General features: G+C 33.2%; 1 pseudogene; it reads right to left on the bottom strand.

Moving 5' to 3' along the window:
* Nucleotides 1-3,626: 3,626 nt before the first annotated feature.
* Nucleotides 3,627-5,217, bottom strand: LOC116592119 (annotated as a pseudogene).
* Nucleotides 5,218-5,882: the final 665 nt, after the last annotated feature.

Raw genomic sequence — 5,882 nt, forward strand, 5'->3', positions numbered from 1 at the left:
ACAGAAATATTTCTGATGTGCTTTTATTAGTATATGAAAATTTAATACAAAAATCAAATAAAAGTAGTTCATAAAAAGAAAGTATAGATCAATTTTACATATGTATATGTATATAAAATTTGTACATAGTATTAGAAAAGCATCACTAGAATAGCTGAATATCCTAATAAAATTAATAGCTTAATTAATAAAACAACCATGGAAAGATAAAAAAGCATAGAGAATCTAGAAGTAGATTAATTATATATCAGATGTAATTTTAAATGTATATATATATATGTTGATAATTCCATTAAGGTCTAAAAGGGTAGATTAATTAATTAAGTGTTTATTTGGAGAAAAACAAAAAGTACAATATGGATATCTATATTAAAATTCTTTTCAAATGTTTTATTTATATATAAAAATACAGAGAAAAAAATATTACAAATATTTAGACATTGTATTCCATTGCAGGTGTTAAGGGGGCTAGAGGAAAGCTCCTAAAGAGAAATCAATAAAGTTAAAAAAAAAGAATAAAACTTTTTTCTAGGAAAAATAACATGCAAGTCAGTAGATAAATACTAATTCTGAGAAAAAAAATGTGTAACAAATTTCTTTAATATGTACATTTTTAAATTGGAAAGAAAATATAAGCACTTCAAAACAAAAATGGTTAAAGGAAATGAGTAGAAAAGGCCAAAAAGCAAATGAAATATGTTCAAATATTTGGTTGTCAGAAAAAGGATGTTAATATGATGAATATGTCACCCTACAGTTAAAAGACAAGCAAAACATAAAAGTTACAATTTATTTCTGGAAGGTATTTAGGGAACCTGTGTTATCTTACATTGCTGGCATAAAATATTAATTGAGTTTAATGCAGGCAATCTAGCAACATATATTAACATCAATAAATGCATTGTTTGAGCTTTGGAATCTTTTCTACATAGCCACAATGTACAAACATGTCCAAAGATACTTCTTAAAGTATTTTCATAGTGGTCAAGAACAAGAAACAATACAAATGCCCATTCGTAGGAAAATGTTAGGACAAAAGTGTTAAGTAATATACTTACTAAAAAAGAAACAGAATAACATTTAATCATTTGGAGAGATTTTTAATAAAATATTGTCAAATGGGAAAAGTAAGATGCAGAAAGATGTGATACTAGTATCCTGCTTTATAAGAATAACAATCTCTAGGATAAAATTATAGATATGAGTGCATATATGTATATGTATGTACACATTTAGAAGATTTTATGAAAGGACTCATACCACTTATTAACATGGATGATTGTAGATAGTGATTTTAATGGGTGGAAGAAAAAGTTAAGGGCAAGAGATGCAATATATATATATAATATGGTATATCAATAAATCAATAAAATAATAAGTTAATAAAACTAAACTATTAATTAAATTAATTAACCAAATAATAAAAATAACACATAGATATATAATCCCACTTATGTATATAGCATGATCTATAATAAGCAGTTTAAAAAGTTAACATGTTTACATTCAAAGTGTTGGATTTTGAAGTGATCTTTATTATCTTCAATGCATTTTATGTATCTTAAAATTTGAAAAACAAGCACTGGGGTTGAAAATATTTAAATAGTGTCTCTGAATTTATATATATATATACACACACACACACACACACACAGGTATATATATATAAAGTATAATATATATAAAATACATAAATAATATATAAATGAATATGTAAAATGTATTTATGAAGCATTGCCTTTTTTTAATATGAGAAGCCTATTAACTTTTTTGACACATATCTAAGTAACAATTACTACCTCCCTTTTAAGTGATAATTTCAGGTTATCTTTATTTAAAATTAAATTTTTTGTGATGAGCATTGGGTGTTGTATGTAAGTGATGAATCACTGAATTCTACACCTGAAACTAATATTGTATTCTATGTTAACTAAGTGGAATTTTAATAAAAACTTGGAAAAAATAAATAAAATACACTTAAAATCATCTATGAATATTTGAGAGAAATGTCCTAGGCAGTTCCTTAAGTTGCTTATGAAAAAGTAATGACTACCAAGATGTGAGATGCACTGAAAAGGTGGTGGGGCAGTTTTCCATTTATTCCTCCCAGAAAATTGCTTTGGTGGGAAAAGTCCTAAGTAGATGATCACTCAATTTGTACAGTTCATGAATACATCTACCACTTCCAGATAATTGTGTTATTCAGTATTTCTAGAAAATACTTATACGTTGATGGAGCATCCTGTACTCAAAGTCATTATAACCCATGAAAACATTCCAGTTTATAAATATATTTTTCAGAAATCCGGCAAATTAAACCATCACTCCTTTTAATTAAATAATTTAATAATCTGATGGAGTAGGACAGAGAAATGTGTGTTATACTATAAAGAACAAATGCTGTAGGGTCACTACTTGTGATCTTAGAAAATAATTTTGTCTAAATCTCTCTGCCTAAATGTATATAGAGACGATATAGATACCTAATTTATTCTATTTCTTTAAGGACTTAAACATGCATGCAAAGTTATTCCAATTATTGGCATAGAGCAGATGAAGCATGTTAAATCAATGAAAGCATAAATACCACCAAAATTCTCTTTAACGGGTTAGAGACTTCTTTATGCAAATCAGACTCAACAGGACTGTAACATATCTTCTGAGAGCTTTTAAAAAAATATATTTTATTTATTTATTTTAAGGAGAGATGGAGAGCATGAGCAGGGGGAGGGGCAGGGGCAGAGGTGAGAGAGAATCTCAAGCAGACTCCACGCTGAATATGGAGACTGACGGGTGCTGATCTCAAGACACTGAGATCATGACCTGAACCAAAATGGAGTTTCAGGCACTTAACCAACTAAGCCACCCAGGCATCCCTCTGATAGCTTTTATGCGGGCATTAAAACTATAAGGGAATGTGTCTGACCCAGCAGTCTGTATCAGGTAGGGCAGGCAATGTAGTTTAGAGGCATGATGTTCTGGATTCTGGGAAAACCAGGGTCATATTGCCTGGAATTCGGTTGTCTGGGTAGAAACTGCTTCCTAGACAGTTGACTTTTTGCTGTCACCTCACATGGCAGAAAGGACAGGGAAGCTGTCTTGATATTTATAAGGGAATTTATCCTATCCATGAAGTCTCTGCATGACTGTCAAAAGTTTGGAGGGAAACAAAATGGAGAAATAAAACCAAAAAATTATTAAAGTAGTAATTAGAAAATGTTTATTGTGTACATGCCAAAAAGATAGTTGCAAACCAGGAGCAAACATGGAATTAGGTTCAGAGTTATAGATATATTTTAAGCATCACGAATAAGATTTTTTATTTGTCACCATTAAAGGTCTGAATTTAATTAGATTCTTGAACTGACGGCTCATATTCTTATATCAGCTCATTGAGCTTTAACATGTGTCTCACCTGCCACATATTTTCAGAACTACTAGCTTCACCATGAAGCCTCATGAGCTTTCCCAATTCAAACTTAGGCTTCTTCAACATTTCTACTTTTCCTACAAAGTTATCGTGAAGTGGAAATAGACTGGCAATCCTTTTCTATGTCTTTTCTTCATGCTTGCTGGAATCAATTTATAGACCACTTTTCTTTCTTTTTTTTTTTCAAATAATTTATCTACACCTCTTGAGTCATGATTTCTGGCATCTTTTCCCAAAATTGGCAGACTTGTTGATGCTGAGAGGCCTTCTGACTCTGATTATTTCATATATATGTATGTATGCATGTATGTATTATTTATTTATTTATTTTAGTAAAATCAACACAAAGTAAACAGAGCAAATCACCATCAGTAATCTTGGCATCAACATGAGCTTTGGTCACGGGCTGCCTTTTTTTGACAATGGAGCATATTTTGGTCCAGGTAAGATCCATGCATGGAAATTAGGTAGTTTTTACCCCAAATTTCCTCAGTAATTAACTTTAATTTCTAAATGATTTTTCATCTTTCTGCGGATTAGCAAGGCTTACGTCAAAAACAGGACCTTTGAACCCATCAGATGTGATTTGGATTCCTTGCGTTCTTGTGACTAGTGTTTTTCCGATATTTCTGTTTTCCCCCCAATATCTCTTATATCGAACAGAACTGGTACTTCCACATCATACCAATCTTTCTTAGAGAATGGATCAACCATTTTCTTCTTGATTCCCTTTTTGCCTCCTTTCCTAGGTGCTTGTTCTTGCCAATGCCATGTTCAGGGAGCCCCAGAGTTATATACTGTTATAAAGCAGCTTATATAGTATAGAGGCTGTGACTGCTGACTCTTCACTGTGATCGGTTGCAATATTTGTATTTTCTTAAGTTTAAGGGAGTTGTTTAGTGATTACTTCATATTGATTTGGGGAAATAGTTTAAGTTTCACTTATGATGTTTTGAGACATAAGCAAGAAGTAACCAGATCAGATTAGCCTCACTTGTCTTAGAAAATAAACTAAGTTTTACTTGTATGACTAAACTAGTTTTGTCTGCTCAAAGAATTTCAAGTCTGTATTCTATTTGTGTGATTTTTTTTTTTTTTAAGCAATGCTTTATACAGGGCTTTATCAGTTTCAGGTGTAGAATATAATGACTCAACACATTTATTTTTTTTTTTATTTTTTTTTTAGTGTTTATCATGATATGTGTAATCCTAATCACTGTTGCGGCTGGTGCGACAAATCGACCAGGGTAATTGTGAGGGCTAAGAGGATGATGAAAAGAAAATAAGAGACAAAGAGATAGGGGCAGGGGGGACACTGAAGATGATGCCCAACAGTGCCAAATTCATTCCACATCTTACAAGCATTTATAAGGAAGAACAGAATAGGAGGAGCATTACATCAGTACCTAGTCAGATGACCGCAAGTTCCTATAACAAGTTTACATTAACTACAAGCACACCTCGTGACATCAGGGAGTTTCAACTAAAGCCATTAGCAAGACAATCAACCAGGGAGTGGATCATGGGAGGTACAGAATAACAAGGACCAACTAAGAACTCAGGACCCTGGCCACATTGTTCCCTACTGCAGGGAGAGTGTGTGGGAAGTCACGTAGGCGAGCACAGGACACAGAGCACAGACCCTTTCTCAGTGCACTCAACTTTCCCATCCTTAACCTTGTCAAGGTGTCCGGACTTTGAAGGAGACACAAGTCGGGGCCTGGTTTGGTCCTCAACTCCAACTGTGCAATGGCCTCCAACAAATCACCTTTGTCTACTTCATCCATCCCTCCCAAGCAGCTCTCCTTTGGCAACCACCAGCTTGTTCTCTGTTATTTGAGTGTGTTTTCGTGCCCCTTCTTTATTTTTGTTTGTTTCGTATCTTGAATTCTACATATAGGTGAAATCCTTGTCCATTCACAAATGAAAGGATAAAAACAATGTGGTGTATATTTCATATATATTACTCAGCTGTAGAAAAATAGAATCTTGCTATCTGAAACAACATGAATGGACCTAGAGGATATTAAGCTAAGTGTTTTTGGAGATTTCCTCTGTCCCCTTCTTGTCTATGTCACTTTTGGTCTTTCCTCTCCACTCAGAGTTCCTTTTATATTTCATACGGGGATGGTTTAGTGGTCATGAACTCCCCTTTAGTTTTTGTTTGTCTGGGAAATGCTTTAGCTTTCCTTTTATTCTGAATGCTAGCCTTGCTGGATAGAGTATTCCTGGCTGCAGATTTTTCCCTTTCAGCATTTTGAATATATCATGTCAGTCTCTTCTGGCTTGCCAAGTTCGTGTTGCGAGGTTTGCAGCTAGCGTTATGGATCTCTTGTAAGTTAGGGACTTCCTTGTCTTGCTGGTTTTAGGATTTCTTTCTTTATTTCTGTATCTTGGTGTTGGCTTGCTTTTATTGATTTTGATGGAAGTTCTTCGTGCCTCCTGGATTTGG

The sequence above is a fragment of the Mustela erminea genome, chromosome 1 (genome assembly GCF_009829155.1).
Source record: "Mustela erminea isolate mMusErm1 chromosome 1, mMusErm1.Pri, whole genome shotgun sequence".
Taxonomy (NCBI): domain Eukaryota; kingdom Metazoa; phylum Chordata; class Mammalia; order Carnivora; family Mustelidae; genus Mustela; species Mustela erminea.